This window comes from Oncorhynchus nerka, linkage group LG17 (genome assembly GCF_034236695.1).
Source record: "Oncorhynchus nerka isolate Pitt River linkage group LG17, Oner_Uvic_2.0, whole genome shotgun sequence".
Lineage (NCBI taxonomy): Eukaryota > Metazoa > Chordata > Actinopteri > Salmoniformes > Salmonidae > Oncorhynchus > Oncorhynchus nerka.
The window spans coordinates 23,435,755-23,461,724 of NC_088412.1; the positions used below are offsets into that span (position 1 = coordinate 23,435,755).

Here is a 25,970-nt window from a genome sequence, read left to right on the forward strand (position 1 = left end):
CCTTTTTAAATATAGATGCATATATTTATTTTTTATTTAACTAGGCAAGTCAGTTAAGAACAAATTCTTATTTACAAAGACGGCCTACACTGGCCAAACCCAGACGACGCTGGGCCAATTGTGCACCGCCCTATGGGACTCCCAATCACGTGACAGAGCCTGGATTCGAACCAGGGTGCCTGTAGTGACACCTCACCACTGAGATGCAGTGCCTCAGACCACTGCGCCACTCGGGAGCCCAATGTACTGTATATCGTAGGTAGCACAGTGGCAGAGAAGGAGATCCATGTAGTCTTTTTTTCCCACTGTATGGTGTCTAATTTATGTCATAAACATCAACACAGAATAGAAGTAAAAGTCTGTGCTATCCATATATCTGTGTGTCTGAAGATGGGAGTTTTGAGTTACATACATGGGTTTTACATTAGGATGGTGCCTACACACAGTATGCCTGCATGGGGTAAGATGGAGGGTGGTGTGTATATACTATCTGTATAGTCTATAAGCGGGAGGTGGAGGGTGGTGTGTATATACTATCTGTATAGTCTATAAGGGGGAGGTGGAGGGTGGTGTGTATATACTATCTGTATAGTCTATAAGCGGGAGGTGGAGGGTGGTGAGTGTGTATATACTATCTGTATAGTCTATAAGGGGGAGGTGGAGGGTGGTGAGTGTGTATATACTATCTGTATAGTATATAAGCGGGAGGTGGAGGGTGGTGTGTATATAATATCTGTATAGTCTATAAGGGGAGGGGGAGGGTGGTGTGTACACACTATCTGTATATTCTATAAGGGGGAGGTGGAGGGTAGTGAGTGAGTATACACTATCTGTATAGTCTATAAGGGGGAGGTGGAAGGTGGTGTGTATATACTATCTGTATATTCTATAAGGGGAGGTGGAGGGTAGTGAGTGAGTATACACTATCTGTATAGTCTATAAGGGGAGGTGGAGGGTGGTGTGTATATACTATCTGTATAGTCTATAAGGGGGAGGGGGAGGGTGGTGTGTACACACTATCTGTATATTCTATAAGGGGAGGTGGAGGGTAGTGAGTGAGTATACACTATCTGTATAGTCTATAAGGGGGAGGGGGAGGGTGGTGTGTATATACTATCTGTATAGTCTATAAGGGGAGGGGAGGGTGGTGTGTATATACTATCTGTATAGTCTATAAGGGGGAGGGGGAGGGTGGTGTGTACACACTATCTGTATATTCTATAAGGGGAGGTGGAGGGTAGTGAGTGAGTATACACTATCTGTATAGTCTATAAGGGGAGGGGAGGGTGGTGTGTATACACTATCTGTATAGTCTATAAGGGGAGGTGGAGGGTGGTGAGTGTGTATATACTATCTGTATAGTCTATAAGGGGAGGTGGAGGGTGGTGAGTGTGTATATACTATCTGTATAGTCTATAAGGGGAGATGGAGGGTAGTGAGTGAGTATATACTATCTGTATAGTCTATAAGGGGGAGGTGAAGGGTGGTGAGTGAGTATATACTATCTGTATATTCTATAAGGGGAGATGGAGGGTGGTGAGTGTGTATACACTATCTGTATAGTCTATAGGGGGAGGTGGAGTGTGGTGTGTATATACTATCTGTATAGTCTATAAGGGGAGGTGGAGGATGGTGTGTATATACTATCTGTATAGTCTATAAGGGGAGGTGGAGGGTGGTGAGTGTGTATATACTATCTGTATATTCTATAAGGGGAGGTGGAGGGTGGTGAGTGTGTATATACTATCTGTATAGTCTATAAGGGGGAGGTGGAGGGTGGTGAGTGTGTATATACTATCTGTATAGTCTATAAGGGGGAGGTGGAGGGTGGTGAGTGTGTATATACTATCTGTATATTCTATAAGGGGAGATGGAGGATGGTGTGTATATACTATCTGTATATTCTATAAGGGGAGGTGGAGGGTGGTGTGTATATACTATCTGTATATTCTATAAGGGGAGGTGGAGGATGGTGTGTATATACTATCTGTATATTCTATAAGGGGAGGTGGAGGGTGGTGTGTATATACTATCTTTATAGTCTATAAGGGGAGGTGGAGGGTGGTGAGTGTGTATATACTATCTGTATAGTCTATAAGGGGAGGTGGAGGGTGGTGAGTGTGTATATACTATCTGTATAGTATATAAGCGGGAGGTGGAGGGTGGTGTGTATATAATATCTGTATAGTCTATAAGGGGGAGGGGGAGGGTGGTGTGTACACACTATCTGTATATTCTATAAGGGGAGGTGGAGGGTAGTGAGTGAGTATACACTATCTGTATAGTCTATAAGGGGGAGGTGGAGGGTGGTGAGTGTGTATATACTATCTGTATAGTCTATAAGGGGAGGTGGAGGGTGGTGAGTGTGTATATACTATCTGTATAGTCTATAAGGGGAGGTGGAGGGTGGTGTGTATATACTATCTGTATAGTCTATAGGGGAGGTGGAGTGTGGTGTGTATATACTATCTGTATAGTCTATAAGGGGGAGGTGGAGGATGGTGTGTATATACTATCTGTATAGTCTATAAGGGGAGGTGGAGGGTAGTGAGTGTGTATATACTATCTGTATATTCTATAAGGGGGAGGTGGAGGGTGGTGAGTGTGTATATACTATCTGTATATTCTATAAGGGGAGGTGGAGGGTGGTGAGTGTGTATATACTATCTGTATAGTCTATAAGGGGGAGGTGGAGGGTGGTGAGTGTGTATATACTATCTGTATAGTCTATAAGGGGAGGTGGAGGGTGGTGAGTGTGTATATACTATCTGTATATTCTATAAGGGGAGATGGAGGATGGTGTGTATATACTATCTGTATATTCTATAAGGGGAGGTGGAGGGTGGTGTGTATATACTATCTGTATATTCTATAAGGGGGAGGTGGAGGATGGTGTGTATATACTATCTGTATATTCTATAAGGGGGAGGTGGAGGGTGGTGTGTATATACTATCTTTATAGTCTATAAGGGGAGGTGGAGGGTGGTGTGTATATACTATCTGTATAGTCTATAAGGGGAGGTGGAGGGTGGTGTGTATATACTATCTGTATAGTCTATAAGGGGAGGTGGAGGGTGGTGAGTGTGTATATACTATCTGTATAGTCTATAAGGGGAGGTGGAGGGTGGTGTGTATATAATATCTGTATAGTCTATAAGGGGGAGGGGGAGGGTGGTGTGTACACACTATCTGTATATTCTATAAGGGGAGGTGGAGGGTAGTGAGTGAGTATACACTATCTGTATAGTCTATAAGGGGAGGTGGAAGGTGGTGTGTATATACTATCTGTATATTCTATAAGGGGAGGTGGAGGGTAGTGAGTGAGTATACACTATCTGTATAGTCTATAAGGGGGAGGTGGAGGGTGGTGTGTATATACTATCTGTATAGTCTATAAGGGGAGGGGAGGGTGGTGTGTATACACTATCTGTATAGTCTATAAGGGGAGGTGGAGGGTGGTGAGTGTGTATATACTATCTGTATATTCTATAAGGGGGAGGTGGAGGGTAGTGAGTGAGTATACACTATCTGTATAGTCTATAAGGGGGAGGTGGAAGGTGGTGTGTATATACTATCTGTATATTCTATAAGGGGGAGGTGGAGGGTAGTGAGTGAGTATACACTATCTGTATAGTCTATAAGGGGGAGGTGGAGGGTGGTGTGTATAAACTATCTGTATAGTCTATAAGGGGGAGGTGGAGGATGGTGTGTATATACTATCTGTATAGTCTATAAGGGGGAGGTGGAGGGTGGTGAGTGTGTATATACTATCTGTATAGTCTATAAGGGGGAGGTGGAGGGTGGTGAGTGAGTATACAGCACCTGTGGTATTGAGCCTGGAGGAACTGGAACTCTTCCTTGATGCGATCCAGGGTCTCCAGGACTGTGAACTTGAAAGACTGACCAGGCTGAATAGGGACCTGGGGGAGAGAAAAGAAAGGAGAGGAAAGAAGAAGGGAGAGTAAGGTCACTTCAACACATATCATAAAACATTGTCCTTGCTCTCTTTATCTCTCCGCACCCCTCTTTCACAAACACTCTCTCACTCTTTTCTCTCCAACCACCCTCTTCTTCTCTCCCCTTTCCTCCTCCTCTCTCTCTCCTAATGACTGTCTCCCTCCCCCTCTCACATTAGCATCTCTCTCTCTCGCCTCTCCTCCCTCTCTCCTCCCTCTCCTCTGCTAGGATGCTTTTTGCTAATGTATTCTTGCCTACAAAGCACTGAGAAGGGAAAACGTCAAATGAATAACTCATGGTGAATCACAAACATTAAAACGGCACTGTCTTTCACCTGCTAAAAGCAAAGAATCTCAACAAACGCCCCCCAGGAGAACCCTGCCCCCCCTGAAGCCTGTCTGAAGCACTTTAGGTGTTGTTCCCCTCGCTGTGTAGTTGGGGGAACACAAACACAGCAGGTATGTTGTTTTCTAGGCAGGGCAATATAACCGGGTAGATGGTGGTGGGGGGGGGGGACTAGGTAGCTGACTAGTGGTGGCTATTCAGCAGCCTGATGGTCTGGGGGTAGAAGTTATTGGCCAGTCTTTCCGTTTTTGCCATGATGCTCCTGCACTGCCTGTGTCTGAGTTATGGAAGTGGGATGAACAGTCTGTGGCTTGGGTGAATCGGGTCCCTGATTATCTTCTTGGCCTTCCTACGACACCTGGTGTTGAAGGTGCCCTGGAAGGGAGGCAGTGTGCACCCATTGGTGCGTTCGGCTGAGCGTTTCACCTTCTGTAGCACCTTATGGTTAGCGGCGGTGGAGTTGTGTTGCAGCTTAACAGTATGCTCTTGATGGTGCGCCTGTAGAACACTGAGGGCCCTCGGAGACAGGTCAAATTTCTTCAGCATCCTGAACTTGAAACTTTTGACCGTCTCCATGGCAGGGCTGCTATTGATGAGGATCGGGATGTGCCCAGCCTGGTTCTTCCTGACGTCCACAATCAGCCCCTTTGTTTTGCTGACGTTGAGCGAGGGTTGTATACCTGGCACCAAGCCGTCAGAGTGCCTACCGCCTCCCTGTAGGCCGTCTCGTCATTGCTGATAATCAGGCCTACTACTGTCGAGTCATCAGCAAACTTGATGATGGAGTTCGACCTGTGTGAGGCCACGCAGTTGTGGGTATACAGGGAGTACAGGAGGGGACATAGGACGCAACCTTGTGGGGCCCCCACGTTGAGGATCAGTGTGGAGGAGTTAATGTTGCATACATTCACCATCTGGGGGTGGCGCGTCAGGACCCAGATGCATAGGGAGTTCAGTCCCAGGGCCGTGAGCTTAAAGGGCACCTCGATGAACAATGTCCTCACATATGCATTCCTTTTCTCCAGGTGGGTGAGGGTAGTGTGCAGTGAAATGGCGATTGCGTCGTCCGTGGATCTGTCTGGGCGGTAGGTGAATTGGAGATGGTCGAGTGTGTCAGGGAGGGAGGAGGTGATGTGGTCATTGCCGAGCCTCTCAAAGCACCACACGGTGACGGGGGTGAGTGCTATGGGTCGGTAATCATTTAGTTCAGTTCCATTCCCTTTCTTGGGCACTTTATAGCTGAGGGGATGGAAGTGTCGTGAAGGAGGAACATACTACTGAAACATACAAACAGGTGCGTACACACACGCGTGCTGAGCTGACACGCAACAAGCCCTTGTGCTAAATGGGGGCTACGCAGAAAAAGCCTGGGACACACGCACACACAAATGCATGCACACAACTGAGGCTAAAAAGATAATGCATGTCAGTGTTATTCAACCACATGCTCCAGATCAGTGGCATAGGCTGCTTCAAATCAAAACAAATTGTATTTGTCACATTTAGCAGATGTTATTGCAGGTGTAGCGAAATGCTTGTAATACTTCACCTCACACGCCCTGACCGGACTTTAGTCTGCACAACTCTATCTGTCCATCTCTCTCTCACTCCATCTCACCACCCCCACCCCTGAGAGACAATACCAGACCTCTCCCCTTTGCCCTTTTCCGCTCCACCTCTTTACCCTCTAACTTCTCTCCCCCTTTTTCCTCACGCTTTCTTTCCACAGAATAGGGTGCGAATCCTGTCTGTCCAGAGGCTAACTAGGCGGCTAAAAGATTGCAGGTTTCAGTAGGAGCTTAATTAGTCTAGACAAGGAAATTCAATTAAATTTCAATTAGGCTAATGGTGGAGGTCAGACACTCTTTGGGCTTTCCAGTAATTAAGCTGCGGGTTGTGCAGCTCAGTTTGTGCCTAGTGTTGTGGCGGTTTCCTGGACCGACGGCCTCAACTCAGTACACAACCCCGGTGGGGGAGGGGCGGCTGCCGACAGGGCCCCACTGACCTTCATTCATACCACACTGGTCTGACACACACACAGGGGCGGGGGAAGGGAGGGGGATAGACTGCAGTAGAGAAGAGATGGCCTAACAAATCCTCTGACCACTAGACAGTGGACCACCACAGACTACATTCCAGACCGACTACTGTCCATTTGACATCAACACTCACAATAACACATTCCTTAATGCAGACGGGTTTTCTGTATGGGTCAGGTTGTGAGTGATATAACCACAGACCCAGCGTGTTCTGGTCTCAGAGCATCCTGGGGGAGTGGGGGGAGTGAGGGGGAGTCTCCTCTCTCTCAGTGTGGCTCAGTTGGGCCCTGGTGGTGTCAGACAGCATGGGGGATCCTGAAACACCAAACAGATCCGGTTAATCTAGGAGAGGAGGGAGGAGGTAGACAGACAGGCCAGCATTCAATCACAATTTAGAGGAGCTGGAACTGGAGCAAGTTGAGCCGAGAATTTAGAAGGATTATCCATGGGTAGGGGGGTCGGGGGGGGGGCGAGGGGAGAGACATAACATTACATAGGAGATCACATAACAGTACAGAGCCAGCAGCAGGGCCACAGCCCTCCCTCCATCCGTCCTCTCATCACCCTCCCTAATCTGTCCATCAATCACTGGGGGAAACATTTGATTTAGGCCGCTGTTTCTGGGCTGAAACAGATGTGGGTCTGGGACTGATCGGGACTGCAGAGCGTCTGTCTGCTCTGTGGCACACTTTCTGTTCTGCCACCCCGCCCGCTCACTCTCCCTCAATCTTTCTCTTTCCATCTCCCTCTCTTGCTCTCTCTCTGTCTTTCTCACTCACTCTCTGTCTCTCTGTTTCAGACAGGCTGGGGAGAGAGATGTTCAGAGGGGCATGAAATAATAATTTGCTGGTGAAATATTTAGGGTAAAGGCACATGAATAGTTGAAGAGTACCAAGTGTAGAAGGGAAGTGTTAATGTGATCTTGGGTGTAGGGGACGTGTGTGTATGTTTGTTTGTGTGTGTGGGTGGGTGTGTCCTCCACATCACTCCTGTTCTCTCTTTTTATTTTTCCCTCCACTCTTTCTCCTCTCCTCTGGGTGTCCTCCTCTCTCCTCTCAGTCTGGTGTCTCCATCTCTTCTGTCCTCCTCTCTCCTCTCGGTCTGATGTCTCCATCTCTTCTGTCCTCCTCTCTCCTCTCAGTCTGGTGTCTCCATCTCTTCTGTCCCCCTCTCTCCTCTCGGTCTGATGTCTCCATCTCTTCTGTCCCCCTCTCTCCTCTCGGTCTGATGTCTCCATCTCTTCTGTCCCCCTCTCTCCTCTCGGTCTGATGTCTCCATCTCTTCTGTCCTCCTCTCTCCTCTCGGTCTGATGTCTCCATCTCTTCTGTCCTCCTCTCTCCTCTCGGTCTGATGTCTCCATCTCTTCTGTCCCCCTCTCTCCTCTCGGTCTGATGTCTCCATCTCTTCTGTCCTCCTCTCTCCTCTCGGGTCTGATGTCTCCATATCTTCTGTCTCCCTCTCTCCTCTCGGTCTGATGTCTCCATCTCTTCTATCCTCCTCTCTCCTCTCGGTCTGATGTCTCCATCTCTTCTGTCCCCCTCTCTCCTCTCGGTCTGATGTCTCCATCTCTTCTGTCCTCCTCTCTCCTCTCGGTCTGATGTCTCCATATCTTCTGTCTCCCTCTCTCCTCTCGGTCTGATGTCACCATCTCTTCTGTCCCCCTCTCTCCTCTCAGTCTGGTGTCTCCATCTCTTCTGTCCTTCTTTCTCCTCTCGGTCTGATGTCTCCATCTCTTCTTTCCCCCTCTCTCCTCTCGGTCTGGTGTCGCCATCTCTTCTGTCCCCCTCTCTCCTCTCGGTCTGATGTCTCCATCTCTTCTGCCCTCCTCTCTCCTCTCGGTCTGATGTCTCCATATCTTCTGTCCCCCTCTCTCCTCTCAGTCTGGTGTCTCCATCTCTTCTGTCCTCCTCTCTCCTCTCGGTCTGATGTCTCCATCTCTTCTGTCCCCCTCTCTCCTCTCAGTCTGGTGTCTCCATCTCTTCTGTCCTCCTCTTTCCTCTCGGTCTGAATTCTCCATCTCTTCTGTCCCCCTCTCTCCTCTCGGTCTGATGTCTCCATCTCTTCTGTCCCCCTCTCTCCTCTCGGTCTGATGTCTCCATCTCTTCTGTCCTCCTCTCTCCTCTCGGTCTGATGTCTCCATATCTTCTGTCTCCCTCTCTCCTCTCGGTCTGATGTCTCCATCTCTTCTGTCCCCCTCTCTCCTCTCAGTCTGGTGTCTCCATCTCTTCTGTCCTCCTTTCTCTTCTCGGTCTGATGTCTCCATCTCTTCTGTCCCCCTCTCTCCTCTCGGTCTGGTGTCTCCATCTCTTCTGTCCTCCTCTCTCCTCTCGGTCTGATGTCTCCATCTCTTCTGTCCTCCTCTCTCCTCTCGGTCTGATGTCTCCATATCTTCTGTCTCCCTCTCTCCTCTCGGTCTGATGTCTCCATCTCTTCTGTCCTCCTCTCTCCTCTCGGTCTGATGTCTCCATCTCTTCTGTCCCCCTCTCTCCTCTCAGTCTGGTGTCTCCATCTCTTCTGTCCTCCTCTCTCCTCTCGGTCTGATGTCTCCATATCTTCTGTCTCCTTCTCTCCTCTCGGTCTGATGTCTCCATATCTTCTGTCTCCCTCTCTCCTCTCGGTCTGATGTCTCCATCTCTTCTGTCCCCCTCTCTCCTCTCAGTCTGGTGTCTCCATCTCTTCTGTCCTCCTTTCTCCTCTCGGTCTGATGTCTCCATCTCTTCTGTCCTCCTCTCTCCTCTCGGTCTGATGTCTCCATCTCTTCTGTCCCCCTCTCTCCTCTTGGACATTGTGGTGAGAAGCAAAAGCCACTGCTATACAATACTGGATTAGAAATGGAGGGATTGGCAGTGGAAAGAGGGCATGGAGTGGATCCAAAATTTGGTCAGATCAGCTCTTTTTATAAAAAAGCAACAAAGGCTTTGACTGAGGGGAGAATGAGCGTTAGGATTGGAGAGCACAGTTCATTTGGATTGATGTGTTCATACTTGACTTCATAAGAACCAGCTTGTTATCAGAAATGTAAACAGGTAACAGTATAGATAGAGATGATGGTTACATCTGCCAGAAAATATCCATGACATACCTGTATTTCATTAAAATTCTGAGGTGCGAACAGAACAACAAGCTCCACAATACAGATGTATCCAGAGGAAAACAACCTAAAAGCAAGAGAGAGCTAAGGCACGCACACCACCACTCACCCTAACCTAATTAAGGGAACATATGTGATTTGTGCAGCCAGATATTTGGCGTTGGTTTGTTTACTTGGCTGTAAAAACAAAGTGTTACCCTGAGAGATGCAGAGAAGTGAGACCAGACCCAGTACACACAGCCCCAAGCTAGAGTATTAATATGGGCCTAATGGGCAGGAGGTGGAACACAGAGGCCAGACTTAAGACTAGATTTACTAGGCAGATGAGAGATTACTAATACTTGAAAAGCACAGTTTGTGAAAATCTACTCTCTGCCGATTCTGAATAGTCACGAGGAGTATGAACTGTTCTGCTGCTATCCCAGCTCTGCCAGAGAACAGAATGTAGAGTTGCACACACACACACACACACACACACACACACACACACACACACACACACACACACACACACACACACACACACACACACACACACACACACACACACACACACACACACACAGCTGTAACATTGGCACCCTGGTGAGAAGTTAGTAGCCAGCTCTCTGCCGTACACACACACCGGACCCGTGTCCCTGTCTGCCTGCGGTAAGTCCCCTCCTGTGTGAGTCTACTTCCATGAGATCAGGATCAGTCCAGGGCCAGATCAACTCTCTCCAGACAACTATCACAACAGTCTCTGGAGGGGGGTCGTTCAGTCAACACACACACACTCAGACTAAGTGTGCAGGAGCTAATGTCCACCACCGAAGCCTGCTCCATCCAACAAACAAAAAAACTCAACTGCACCAACAACAATATGTAAACAACAAGGATTCCCTCTGTGTTCAACATCGTGTAATGCCATGTTCATTTCAGTCCATGCTGTGCGTCCCTACAGGTAAAGACAGAGTGGTCTAGTCAGTGGATGCACTGAGAATCAGCTAGTGTTTCACAGACCTCAAAGTAGACTTCAGCTTTAACACAAAGATTAACAGATGACCTACCATACCACTAACTTTAAACTCATTAGGGGGGTAGCAGTGGTCGTGTGCTACCTACTCTGTCTATGTAGATAAGGACAGTGTCCATCCCACCATCTGTCCACTCTCAGGTCTGCCTCCCATGGCTCTTGCTGCGGCGGTTGGAAATGTGTGTTTGGTAACTGCGGAAACTCTGGGCGTGACATTCACAGCCTGGTTTTATTGTTCTTGGCCTGGGCGGGTGGAGATTCACAGTAGGGTGGGCGATATTACGATAGTATCGTCTAGTGAGGATGATTGACAGCCATCGCCAATGGTGACGACATTGTGATGTGACAGACGATACATTTCAATTTGACTAGCCTCACGCCATAAAGAGAAGAGTGGCGTCATGCAGCAGGGCAGTGCATGGGTGACAGTCTGATTACATTGTCTATATTCCTATGGCCCAATTCAATTCATATATTATATTTACAGAGTGCAAGAGAAAAATGTAGACATATGTTCAAGTTTGTCCTCTCTCTCTCCAGTAGTGGATGATCATGATTCCATGGTCAAACAATGAATCTCTCAGAATGTTTTAAAAGTTGCTACATATAGAATTCTCCCCCATGTGTAAGATATGTGAATTGCAAGAACACAAGGCCGCATTCAAAACAAATCTCCCCCGCATCCCATTTCACCATAACATGGTGGAGACTCACGCTTCAGTTAATACTTTCGGTTTCGTCCACCAGTTTTATTAAAACAGATGTAAAAACAACCTTTTTAGTTATTGAAAAGATATTTCACAGTGATTTAGATGGTACAATGATTCCCCACACTATTTAGTGCTTTTTTTCCTCACGGAAACTGAAATTTAACAAACTCTGTAGATTTTTAGCAACCAGGAAATGACAATGATTTCTACATTGGCCCCTTCCCCGGTTTCCACTAGATAACACAGCTTCAGTGTTGCCAACTCCTCAGTCAGGAAAGTAGCGATTGGCTGTCCTAAAAGTTGCTAGAAGTCGCTAAATGACGTCATCGCCTAATTTGCTTACTTGGCCATGTACACGTAACTGTGATGGACGCTGTAGGAGAGAGGAATAAAGTCGTGGGAGAGACAAAAAGTGAGTAAAAAACACCCTAAATATGTTTAGAACTACAAATGAACTTTCTTCTGTCGATTCTTGTCACAATTCCAACCCTCCTCCTTTATCCAGGCTATCCTGGCATTGATGCAAGACCGCAAATGTTTCTTTCTTAAATGCCAAAAGCCTAATCCTAATCATTTAAATAACATAAAAGCATTAAGACAAATTCAATTATGAAAGTATTTCACAAATATTCTGTGTTTAATGTCCTAAATTTGTTGCATTTAAAATGGGAACAATTATGAAAGTCAGAGTCTATGCTATTTTCAATCACAACTTTATTCTAAAATGACAAATAAGTGACATTGAGCAAACAATACCAACATGAAAAAATCTAAACATGAAATAAAATGACTTGTAACCTAGTTGTCCTGGCCCTATTTTCATATTACTCTAGCAATGTCAACCTACCTTCAAGGACTAGTAGCCTAATAAGAGAGGATTAGGTAAAAATGCAAATCAGTTTATAATTATCCAGTTCTGAGGACAGCAGAGTAGCTTGCTCTGTCTGCAGCCCATGATGATTGCACGATGCACAGCCAGCGAGGCTCTTTGACTGTGTCACTCGCTCTACCTGCACGCTTCGGCACACACAGACATGTCCACACACACACACACACACACACACACACACACACACACACACACACACACACACACACACACACACACACACACACACACACACACACACACACACACACACACACACACACACACACACACACACACACACACACTTCTTTCGTGCCACAGATCCACTAAATATATTTTGTCAATGTGGGGCTTTATCTCATCCCTCTCATAGCATGCAAGCTCACGGTGGGATCTTTTAAAAACTTGTTTCGGGGGGGGGGGGGGGAACAATAGCGGGCTATACCATGGTATATCACAATGTTTCATGAGTACATAATCACGTGACAAAGACTGACATCACCCAACCCTAGTTCACAGAGCAGTCCCTCACGTCAGATAACACTAGCCACAAGAATCCAGTGGAACCAATTATGTTTCTGTTTGCCTTGTAAATCAGCCCTGGGTTGAACCCTTTAGGAGGACCACTGAACAGATAACAATGTCTCTGTTCTGCTCCAGGAGTCAACACAACACAGTGCTGTTGCCATGTCTATGTGGTTTATGTTTTCAGTTACTTGTCATTTCAAAAGGCCAGTGACATTGTGAGTGACAGGGGAGATAGAGGCCCTTCCTCCTCTTTATATTGTCTCGGATGGTGCATACAGGATTTATACAGATACCGCTAGTCAAGTCCAGTGAGTCTGACGTTTAAATGATGTGGACATTGATATGTTCATTTGATACAAAAGAAGACATTAATTCATAGGATATTAATAGTATAACAAGAGGAGGCTTGGGATACACACAAAACATGACTACCTTTGGAAAATGAGACACAAAGAAACTAGTCTCTTGACAGTAATAGGTACAGGGTCTACACAGTCACCCTCTTTTCCTCGTTCTCTCTCAAGCTCACACGCGTGCACACGTTCCTTGCATCCTCACTCTGTGCTGTAGATCCCATTACACTGGCAGCAGCAGTATGTATTGATCTGTTAAGGTTGGCTCAATCTGGGACCGAACTTTATCACAAACACTGTACAACTCTGAACAAAAGCTCTGAACTGTGACTGGACTATAGTCCTTTTTCCAGTGTGATCTCCTACTCATTTCCATTTCTAATTCACAATGCCTTGGTTCTCTCTCAATCTTGCTTCCTTCTATTCCACTGATTTGCAATCTTTCTGTACATATAATTGATTTCACATGCCCCCTCTTCTGAAAATGTCACCTATAATTCTCTGTGATTGCAGGCTGAAAGCTAAGTGATCACTGACCCATTTACACCAGATACAAAGACATGGACAACAAATCTGACTATAGAAACTAGACCTCGACCTCCCGAGTGGCCCAGCGGTTTAAGGCACTGCATCCCAATGCTAAATGCATTACTACAGACCCGGTTCATTCTGGGCTGTGCCACAACCGGCCGAAGCCGGGAGTCCCATAGGACGGTGCACAATTGGCCCAGCGTCGTCCAGGTTAGGGGAGGATTTGGCCGGTGGGGCTTTACTTGACTCATTGCGATTTTTATTTTTATTTTTTTATTTTACCTTTATTTAACTAGGCAAGTCAGTTAAGAACAAATTCTTATTTTCAATGACGGCCTAGGAACAGTGGGTTAACTGCCTGTTCAGGGGCAGAACGACAGATTTGTACCTTGTCAGCTCGGGGGTTTGAACTTGCAACCTTCCGGTTAATAATCCAACGCTCTAACCACTAGGCTACCCTGCCGCCCCTAGCGACTCCTTGTGGCGCGCCGGGTTCCTGCAGGCTGACTCCGGTTTCCAGTTGACCAGTGTTTTACTCCAACACATTGGTGTGGCTGGCGGGTGTTAATAAGGAGCGGGGTTAGGCAGGTCATGTTTTGGTGGACACATGACTCCACCGTCGCCTCTCCCGAGCCCGTTGGGGAGTTGCAGCGATGAGACAAGATCGAAAATTGGGGAGAAAAGGGGGTAGTAAAAAAACAAATAATAATAATAAAAATATATATATAACTACACCTTGTTTCTCTCCATCCGACTCTCTCGCATGTATGGTCAAACCCATCCTTTCTTCCAGCTTCATTCTTCAGTTCCTAACACTGTAGTTTAGTAAATAATGAGAGGAGGGTGGTAGGGGGAGAGGGGACTGAAGGGAATACCTTCCACTGCCTTCTAACACACTATCCCTGGACACATAAACACAGATACAACACAGAGCGCGCACACACACAAGTGTTTGTTTTACTATCCAAACAATTGATTCCCATTCAAAATTCGATTTTTCTTAACTTTAACCTCAACCTCAACCCTAACCTTAACCCCAAATCTCACCCTAATTCTAACCCCTAAGCCTAAAATAGGCCCTTTTCCGTGTGAGGACTGGCGAAGTGTTCCCACAAGGACAGTAAAACCACACACACACACCCCTGTCTTTCCCCTGTCAGCTGCACCCAGGGGCTGTTGAGAGGTAGTTGAAAGGTAGTTGTGTGGGTGGCATAGCTGACTCTCACTTCACGTGTGTGTGTGTGTGTGTGTGTGTGTGTGTGTGTGTGTGTGTGTGTGTGTGTGTGTGTGTGTGTGTGTGTGTGTGTGTGTGTGTTAGAGGGACTCTCTTCATACACCTTAACTGTTCCATGTCTCTGTCCTCTCAGTGTAGTCCCTGTCTATCTCTGTCCTCTCAGTGTAGTCCCTGTCTATCTCTGTCCTCTCAGTGTAGTCCCTGTCTATCTCTGTCCTCTCAGTGTACTCCCTGTCTCAATCTCTGTCCTCTCAGTGTAGTCCCTGTCTATCTCTGTCCTCTCAGTGTAGTCCCTGTCTCAATCTCTGTCCTCTCAGTGTAGTCCCTGTCTATCTCTGTCCTCTCAGTGTAGTCCCTGTCTATCTCTGTCCTCTCAGTGTAGTCCCTGTCTATCTCTGTCCTCTCAGTGTACTCCCTGTCTCAATCTCTGTCCTCTCAGTGTAGTCCTTGTCTCTATCTCTGTCCTCTCAGTGTAGTCCCTGTCTCTATCTCTTTCCTCTCAGTGTAGTTCCTGTCTATCTCTGTCCTCTCAGTGTAGTCCCTGTCTCAATCTCTGTCCCTGAGCAGTAGTCAGATAAAGAGAAAAAGAGGAGCGACTTACCGGATGCCTGCCCTGAGGGTACATGGTCCCAGGAGAGATGTTCAGTCTGTTTGATTATCAGGTCAGAGCCTGTCCCCTGACCCTCCACTCCTCTGCCCCCCACCAGGAACACAGCCCAGTCCAGATCTTTCTGCCTGCTTTAGTCTGGTCTCAGGCAAGGTTGGAGAGAGCAGTCCTCCCTCCTGCCCAGTCCTGCTCTCTTCTCTTCTTTCCGTTCAGCTCTGCTCTGTCTGTCCCTGTCCGACACGGAGCCTGTCGACACAGCTGGGAGAGCTCTGTCAGTGCGTCCGTGGGAGAGCTCTGTCAGTGCGTCCGTGGGAGAGCTCTGTCAGTGCGTCCGTGGGAGAGCTCTGTCAGTGCGTCCGTTAAACAGCTCTCACGGTAAAACAAATCCCCCCACTAACACTTTGGCTCCTTTTCCTTCTTCCCGTTTCCTCGGTGTAACCAAAGTCTCACTCGTTTCTCTTTTCCTCTCTCCGCCTCTCTCGCTCTGTAATCAGTTGGAGTCCATAGGCACTGACATGGCAGTGAAGCTTGAGCGTTACACCCAAGTACACCCCCTTTCCTGTCCCTTCACCAACCCCTCCAACAAGATACAAACACTACACTCCTCCATTCAAATTCACCTATAATCTACAGTACCTCCAGTCCCTCTTCTTCTCATAGGAGAGAACAGAACCTTAAACTGAAGGGTTGAGTTGTCTGTTGGAATACAAAATTGAAAAAAGAGGGAGAAAAACTATGACAGAGAGCGAGCTTTGCTTTTAATCTAAATAATACTTTTTTTTGAAACAGGAAAGCAGGAAAGAACAGCAGGTCACTAGGAGATCCAGTAGGATTTTCAGCAGGGAGCCCTGGACTGTAATATATTGTGCCTGTTGGCTTCAACATAAACAAGACAGCCTGCTAAAGCTCCCCTTAAGGTGGAGCGGCTGAGATAGAGACACACCGACACGGAGATAGATAGAGATCCCCTTTCAATTGTAGTCAGATGGACAAAGCAATCAGCCATGCACAAAGAGACAGGCGCAAACAGAAAGACACATCCTTACACACTATCGGTATAGATACGAGTGCACACACACTCGTAAACGAACCCCTCACACAAACACAAAAAAAACACACAAACGCATAATTAGTCATTCTGAAGAGATGAAAGGTATGTCAGTATTCTAGTTCATACACGCACACACACTGACGACACACAGAGAGAGAGAGAGGGATTTCACAGATACCCCTGTATTTATTTGAACGTCAAGAAGAAAATAGTACTTCCAGTACATAAATGTATCCTCCGAAAAGGATGCAATGTTGAAAAAGGTCTCAAGACATACTAATAATGTAGCGGTCATTTCTGCCCAGATTGTTATTTAAAGCCGTAAGTCTGTACTCCCACTGTTTGCCTATAGGCTTGATGAGTTTACAGAGGGCGGCTTCACTGTTGAACTTGATCAACCAGGAATTAAATCCCTTATGATTGAACATCCCCCTCTCATCGCTTCCAAGTCTCTTCCCAGGAAAGAACACACAGACAGACACGCCCTCTTACAGCATCTTGAAAAAGAGGTAACCTAGTAACAAGTAAAGCTCTTTCCATTTTTACAGAACAAAAGTTTACAGTAACTAAGGCATTTGGTCCACTAAAGCTCACAATAACAGGTTATTACACACACCTGGACCTAACTGTGCTGCACATCAGTCCTTCTCTCTTACAGTCAGTAACTGGAGTTATTCATATCCCTAACTAACCCTCACTTCCTTCTTTCATTCTTTATCCATCCATCTCTTCATCTCACACGTTTCATCATCCACAACTCATTTGCCCCCCCCCCTCCCTCTAGATATTTCTCTCCCTCCCTCCTCTCCCTGAGGTAAGTATTCCCTCACCCTCCGCTCAGGCAGGTAGGGGATTGCACTAATCATAGTTATCTAATTGCAGGGATTAGGCAGGTAATTATTCACATGACTCTGAGTCTGTTTCCCTGGGAGAGCTGATCGGGACCACAGGGTTCAGGGCTGATAGGCTGATGGGCTGTCTAGTCTACGCATGGCTGTCTGGGTGGTGCTGGATAAACAGGGCTGGGTGCTGGCTAAATATGGATGACTGTGTTCATGTCTACACAGGCACCTTGAGATGTACCTGAGAACACCTAAGTATAGTGGTCACTCAGTATGGTGGTCAGCTATTGTAGGTGGTACCAGTGTTTTTGACCAGTGTTTGTGATTCTCCATAGTCAAGTCGATATGGCCCTTATCCGACTTCAATTTAATTTATTTTTTGTTTAACCTTTATTTAATTAACTAGGTAAGTCAGTTAATAACAAATTCTTATTTACAATGACAGCCTACCAAAAGGGAAAAGGCCTACTGCGGGGATTGAGGCTGGGATTAAAAATAGATTTGATAAAAATATAGGACAAAACACACACCATGACAAGAGAGACAACACAACACTACATCATGAGAGACCCAAGATGACAACACAGCATGGTAGCAACACAACATGACAACAACACGGTAGCAGCACAAAACAGGGTACAAACATTATTGGGCACAGACAACAGCACAAAGGGAAAGAAGGTAGAGACAACAATACATCACACAAAGCAGCCACAACTGTCAGGAAGAGTGTCCATGATTGAGTCTTTGAATGAAGAGATTGAGATAAAACTGTCCAGTTTGAGAATAACAATCAATAAACCCTCCTCCATTGACCCCCCTACCCACTCTTGCACTGTATAATCTACTTAAGCAAGTCATATTTGCATATTATATTCTTATTCATATCTTACCATACTGTATGAACTTGATTGATGATCTATAGACACAAAACAAATACATGAAAATCCTTACTGTATAAGTAGTCTACCTGAATACTAGTCTGAGTAGTCAGGCTGTAATACACAATTCATGGGCATATACAGCCTGAAACAAATACCTGCAAAATCATCTAAATGTTCCTGACAGGCCAGAATGTTGAATAAAATTACATTTAAACTTACTCTACCGGTTGTCTGTGCGGTTTGTCCTTCAGCTGCTCGAAATGAGACTGAATATCCACAGTAAGTATTGTTTAACCAACTTTTAGAGAGCTATTAGAGGTATATGGTTCAGTTAGGCGCCGAGGTAAGATTCGTTTTATACTGGATAATCTCTCGTAAATAGCTATTGAACCCAGCATGCAATGCCAATGAAAATGGTATATTCTGAATGGGGGGGGGGGGGGGGGGGGGTGGAGAACAATCAACACTTTTTCGGATTTCAATCTATCCAACATAAAATAATTTTACCTCAGTGCCAAGCCATATTTCTACCAGCTCTCTAAAAGGTTGGGTAAACAATTTGACTACCCATCTGTGGATATTTAGTAAAAAATCTCGAGCAGCTGAAAGACAAACCACACAGAATCGGTGAGTAACTTGAACTGTAATTGTATTAAATAGTCTGGCTTGTAAGGAACATTTACACAATTTTGCAGGCATTAGTTTCAGGTTGTATATACCAATTATTGTGTATTACAGCCTAATTAATCAGACTACCTGCATGCAGGATTGGCCTATAAAAGCAATTGTTATAGTAATTTCATGGCATCTTCCTAATGACTAAATTCTGCATCAATCTCACCTCTCAGGAGGGCTCAGGAGGGCTCAGGAGGGCTCAGGAGGGCTCAGGAGGGCTCGAACATACCTGTGACCACAGGGTGCATAATGACATCATAACCTACCTTTAGTCAACAGCGCAGCAACATTATTATATTTCTATAGACGTGCACGCCGTGGGCGATACTGTATCAGATTGCAATCATATTTGCATTCGTTGAGGACAGTTGAAAGTATAAGCCTAGACAATCCCTGCTTTTCTTTCAAAATTCACACATGTAGTTTGTTATCTACAGTATGCGCCATGAAATAAGTTCACTCAATCAAAGACGAAAAAATAACCAGCCTAAACAGATATAAGATTAAAAGAGCAGCCCTAGGTGTAAAGATAACTGTGACGAGACAGACCAACATTATCGTCGAGGCATGACACCCTCTGGGATGATTCAATTTGAGGAAACGAGTACATACCGTAATACTTCAGGACCACCTTAAAAGCTTGCCACTGTCGAACTGTGTAATCGCTCTCTGATTGGTCAAGCGTGCTGCCTGCTTTAGCCAATAGGCACCACTTTGTCCCACGTTGGGTCTTGACATCGTTCGAAAAGTCTGACCAATCATGGCTTGGATGCCAAATGACTGGCTGTGGGCAGTGGAGAGGGAGTTTACATTTATTTTTTATTTAACCTTTATTTAAGTAGGCAAGTCAGTTAAGAAAAGAATCGCATTTTACAATCACGGCCTACCCCGGCCAAACCCTCCCCTAACCTGGACGACGCTGTAACAATTGTGCGCCGCCCTATGGGACTCCCGATCACGGCCTGGTTATGATACAGCCTGGGATCAAACCAGGTTCTGTAGTGACGCCTCTAGCACTGAGATGCAGTGCCACAGACCGCTGCAACACTCGGGAGCCTGTGAGGGTTGTGGGCATTAAAGTTCCAATTATTCTGCACAAACACACATACATGCCTTCGCCGACTCCCGCTGTCAGTCACGCTACATACATGCTCAGTAAATTCTGCCGTTAATTTCAATTCTTCTATTCCTACTGCTGTATTCAAGCTGAGCGGGTCGTGTCCGCAGTCCGAATAAAAGATGAGAAATGTTTTGAAGGAGACCCTTATGTTCATTTCAAAGCTGGAATTATTCTGTTTACAGTATCTTCAGATGAGACCATTCCATGCCATGGACAGAATATGATGTGTGTGTGTATTTCTTATTCTGTCAAGATTTAAGACAGAGGAGTCTCTCTACTATAGTTTTTTTGCATCTGCAACCTACAGATTAGTTGCAGAGACTAATGTTTGTTGATGCAGCACTCTGGAGTCTGTATTTCTATAACATGTTACTGTAAAGCAATGCAGAGGTCTCAGAACCCAGAGCTTTGAACTCGCTCCAGCTGTCTGCTTTGAAAGCCTCTCCGTTTGAAACAGTGTTGTCACTCTGTCTCTGTCTATGACTGTGTTATCTGCTGCACACACATGCATGCACTCACACACACACACACAAACACATACACACCAACATAAACACACTAAGTAAGCTTTGATCGCTCTGATAGATGAAGCTTATTCCATGAGTAAGTGTTTACCACCTTTGGCCCTGTACCTCATTGCCTATATCACCCTCAGAGCAGTGACTCACCTCTCTCTCTCTCTCCCCGATTCAGAGGGGTTGGGGTAAATGCGGAAGCCACATTTTGGTTGAATGCATTCAGTTGTACAACTGACTAGGTATCCCCTTTACTTTTCTCATTCTACCTCGCTCTCTCCATCTCTATCACCCCATGTCTCTTTTATCACTCACTTTCTGTGTGCCCGTCTCCCCATCTCTCTCTCTCTCTCTCTCTCTCACACACACACACACACACACACACACACACACACACACACACACACACACACACACACACACACACACACACACACACACACACACACACACATTAAATTCAAGGGCTTTATTGGCATGGGAAACATATGTTAACATTGCCAAAGCAAGTGAAGTAGTTAATAAACAATAGAAATTAACAGTAAACATTACACTCACAGAAGTTCAAAAATAATACCTCTATACCTCCTCTATACCTCCCCCACTTCCTCTTTCACTCTCTCAACCCCCCTCCGTCTGCTCTTCACTTGTTGCCTCCTTCCCTCCCATATGTGTGAAAGTCAGTCTGGCAGGGCGTTTCACTATAATGATAGTTCTGTGACCTCCCATGATCCAGACAGGTTCTCTCTGCTATGAACACAGCAGTTACTCCCTAGTTCACAGTAGCACACATTCAACTTTTGCAGGTTTCAACCTCATAGGACAAATACATTCAGTAAAATACAATGGCAGTTGAAAAAAAAAAAAATGTCCTTCAAATGTGAAACTCTGGACAAGCTGGATGTTGGTTAAGGGCTTGTCAGTAAGCATTTCACGGTAAGGTCTACCTGTTGTATTCGGCGCATGTGACAAATAACATTTGATTTGATGTTGACATTGGGTAAACAGAACGGTTCCAATGAAAATGATGTGAATAGCGTCCGTGTGTTTTACCAGTACTGTGGCCTAGCCCTCTCCTGACCTAGTAGTGAAAACATTTGGCTATTTGGGTGTGTTCATGTGGACATTCCCTTTCCTGTCTGTGCGCTCAGGGCCATGTGTGAGACTTACTCAGTCACACTGCCATTTTGGTTTATCCCACTTATATCCTGTTTGATTTGGAGATGGGGGTGCACAGTTGAGCTTGTATGTACAAATGTATGTGTGTGTATGTCAAATCGTAGGTGCAGCGAAATGCTTGCATTTCTAGCTCCAACAGTGCTGTAATACAATTCAAATAAAAAACACAATACACACATATATAATGGTGTATTTTATATGTACACATTCTTAAAGTGACCAGTTTTCAATGACTGGAATACAGCATATACATATAAATGGTTAGGGTCAGTATATACAGTGGGGAGAACAAGTATTTGATAACCTGCAAAATCGGCAGTGTTTCCTACTTACAAAGCATGTAGAGGTCTGTAATTTTTATCATAGGTACACTTCAACTGTGAGAGACAGAATCTACAACAACAATCTAGGAAATCACATTGTGTGATTTTTAAGTAATTCATTTGCATTTTATTGCATGACATAAGTATTTGATCACCTACCAACCAGTAAGATTTCTGGCTCTCACAGACCTGTTAGTTTTTCTTCAAGAATCCCTCCTGTTCTCCATTCATTACCTGTATTAACTGCACCTGTTTGAACTCATTACCTGTATAAAAGACACCTGTCCCCACTCAATCAAACAGACTCCAACCTCTCCACAATGGCCAAGATCAGAGAGCTGTGTAAGGACATCAGGGTTAAATTTTAGACCTGAACAAAGGCTGGGATGGGCTACAGGACAATAGGCAAGCAGCTTGGTGAGAAGGTAACAACTGTTGGCTCAATTATTAGAAAATGGAAGAAGTTCAAGATGACTGTCAATCACCCTCAGTCTGGGGCTCCATGCAAGATCTCACCTTGTGGGGCATCAATGATCATGAGGAAGGTGAGGGATCAGCCCACAACTACACGGCAGGACCTGGTCAATGAGCTGGGACCACAGTCTCAAAGAAAACCATTAGTAACACACTACGCCGTCATGGATTAAAATCCTGCAGCGCACGCAAGGTCCCCCTGCTCAAGCCAGCGCATGTCCAGGCCCGTCTGAAGTTTGCCAATGACCATCTGGATGATCCAGAGGAGGAATGGGAGAAGGTCATGTGGTCCGATGAGACAAAAATAGAGCTTTTTGGTCTAAACTCCACTCGCCGTGTTTGGAGAAAGAAGATGGATGAGTACAACCCCAAGAACACCATCCCAACCGTGAAGCACGGAGGTGGAAACATCATTCTTTGGGGATGCTTTTCCTGCTGCAGTGTATGCAAACCTGGTCAAGAACTACAGGAAACGTATGATCTCTGTAATTGCAAACAAAGGTTTCTGTACCAAATATTAAGTTCTGCTTTTCTGATGTATCAAATACTTATGTCATGCAATAAAATGCAAATTAATTACAAAACCCCTTCAAATTAGTGGATTCGGTTATTTCAGCCACACCCGTTGCTGACAGATGTATAAAATCGAGCACACAGCCATGCAATCTCCTTAGACAACCACTGGCATTAGAATGGCCTTACTGAAGAGCTGCTCAGTGACTTTCAACGTGGCACCATCATAGGATGCCACCTTTCCAACAAGTTAGTTCGTCAAATTTCTGCCCTGCTAGTGTAACAGATGTTAATCTCATTGCGTTGTGTTTAGTTCAAGCCAGTGGTCTCAGTTGAGCAGTGGTTGATTCACTGTTGTGGTCGGCCTGTCTGGGTTGGCGCCCCCCCCTTGGGTTGTGCCGTGGCGGAGATCTTTGTGGGCTATACTCGGCCTTGTCTCAGGATGGTAAGTTGGTGGTTGAAGATATCCCTCTAGTGGTGTGGGGGCTGTGCTTTGGCAAAGTGGGTGGGGTTATATCCTTCCTGTTTGGCCCTGTCCGGGGGTGTCCTCGGATGGGGCCACAGTGTCTCCTGACCCCTCCTGTCTCAGCCTCCAGTATTTATGCTGCATTAGTTTATGTGTCGGGGGGCTAGGGTCAGTTTGTTATATCTGGAGTACTTCTCCTGTCCTATTCGGTGTCCTGTGTGAATCTAAGTGTGCGTTCTCTAATTCTCTCCTTCTCTCTTTCTTTCTCTCTCTCGGAGGACCTGAGCCCTAGGACCATGCCCCAGGACTACCTGACATGATGACTCCTTGCTGTCCCCAGTCCACCTGGCCATGCTGCTGCTCCAGTTTCAACTGGCCTGGGCCCTAGGACCATGTCCCAGGACTACCTGACATGATGACTCCTTGCTGTCCCCAGTCCACCTGGCCATGCTGCTGCTCCAGTTTCAACTGTTCTGCCTTACTATTATTCAACCATGCTGGTCATTTATGAACATTTGAACATCTTGGCCACGTTCTGTTATAATCTCCACCCGGCACAGCCAGAAGAGGACTGGCCACCCCACATATGCTCTCTCTAATTCTCTCTTTCTTTCTCTCTCTCTCGGAGGACCTGAGCCCTAGGACCGTGCCCCAGGACTACCTGACATGATGACTCCTTGCTGTCCCCAGTCCACCTGACTGTGCTGCTGCTCCAGTTTCAACTGTTCTGCCTTATTATTATTCGACCATGCTGGTCATTTATGAACATTTTAACATCTTGGTCATGTTCTGTTATAATCTCTACCCGGCACAGCCAGAAGAGGACTGGCCACCCCACATAGCCTGGTTCCTCTCTAGGTTTCTTCCTAGGTTTTGGCCTTTCTAGGGAGTTTTTCCTAGCCACCGTGCTTTTACACCTGCATTGTTTGCTGTTTGCAGTTTTAGGCTGGGTTTCTGTACAGCACTTTGAGATATCAGCTGATGTACGAAGGGCTATATAAATAAATTTGATTTGATTTGATTTGATTTGAGCGTTATTTATTATCTGTGATTAAATAGGAAACAGCACGTTAGTTGTGTAGGGCTTAATAATGTTGATGGCTGTCAATGGTAAAATATGTAGCATGAAAACAACTGTGTTAGCAGTGAGCTTATGTGACCATTACATCGGTGCATGCTAGCTAACACTCTTATATACAGCAATCATATACCAAAGCACATCCCAGAAAGCCCCTCAATCCCTAACAGGTACCATATGCCCACACATGTATAAATCAGGAATGTACAGCAAACTTGTACACATTGTAAAATATGAAAATATAATGCAGTATTTAGCACGTGACCTACCCTCATGCATCACATTTTTATACTGGGGAGACCTGACGTTCGCGATCTCCCCCTACAGTTGAAGTCGGAAGTTTACATACACTTAGGTTGGAGTCAATAAAACTCGTTTTTCAACCACCACACATTTCTTGTTAACAGACTATAGTTTTGGCAAGTCGGTTAGGACATATACTTTGTGCATGACACAAGTCATTTTCCCAACAATTGTTTACAGACCGATTATTTCACTTATAATTTACTGTATCACAATTCCAGTGGGTCAGAAGTTTACATACACTAAGTTGACTGTGCCTTTAAACAGCTTGGAAAATTCCAGAAAATGATGTCTTCAGTCAATTGGAGGTGTACCTGTGGATGCATTTCTAGACCTACCTTCAAACTCAGTGCCTGTTTGCTTAACATCATGGGAAAATCAAAAGAAATCAGCCAAGACTTCAGAAAAAGAATTGTAGACCTCCACAAGTTCCAAACGCCTGAAGGTACCGCGTTCATCTGTACAAACAATAGTACGCAAGTATAAACACCATGGGACCACGCAGCCGTCATTCCGCTCAGGAAGGAAATGAACGTACTTTGGTGCGAAAAGTGCAAATCAATCCCAGAACAACAGCAAAGGACCTTGTGAAGATGCTGGAGGAAACAAGTACAAAAGTATCTATATCCACAGTAAAGCGAGTCCTATATCGACATAACCTGAAAGGCCGCTCAGCAAGGAAGAAGCCACTCCTCCAAAACCGACATAAAAAAGCCAGACTACGGTTTGCATCTGCACATGGGGCAAATATCATACTTTTTCATCAGTCCTCTGGTCTGATGAAACAAAAGTAGAACTGTTTGACCATAATGACCATCGTTATGTTTGGAGGAAAAAGGGGGAGGCTTGCAACCGAAGAACACCATCCCAACCGTGAAGCATGGGGGTGGCAGCATCATGTTGTGGGGTGCTTTGCTGCAGGAGGGACTGGTGCACTTCACAAAATAGATGGCATCATGAGATAGTAACATTATGTGGATATATTGAGGCAACATCAGTCAGGAAGTTAAAGCTTGGTCGCAAATGGGTCTTCCAAATGGACAATGACTCCAAGCATACTTCCAAAGTTGTGGCAAAATGGCTTAAGGACAACAAAGTCAAGGTAGGCCACCCGGTTGGCATAATGGTCTAAGGCACTGCATCGCAGTGCTAGCTGTGCCACCAGAGATTCTGGGTTCGAGCCCAGGCTCTGTCGCAGCCGGCCGCGACCGGGAGGCCCATGGGGCGGCGCACAATTGACCCAGCGTCGTCTGGGTTAGGGAGGGT

General features: G+C 45.7%; 1 long non-coding RNA gene and 1 pseudogene across 1 annotated transcript; one reads left to right on the forward strand and one right to left on the reverse strand.

Moving 5' to 3' along the window:
• Window positions 1-16,127, reverse strand: part of LOC115144914 (transducin-like enhancer protein 4) — a 97,359-nt pseudogene extending 81,232 nt beyond the window's left edge.
• Window positions 16,128-20,816: 4,689 nt separating this feature from the next.
• Window positions 20,817-24,344, forward strand: LOC135561420 (uncharacterized). Its single transcript, XR_010459422.1, has 2 exons — window positions 20,817-21,304; window positions 23,602-24,344. It is a non-coding gene; the product is annotated as an uncharacterized LOC135561420 (long non-coding RNA).
• The last annotated feature ends 1,626 nt before the right edge of the window (window positions 24,345-25,970 follow it).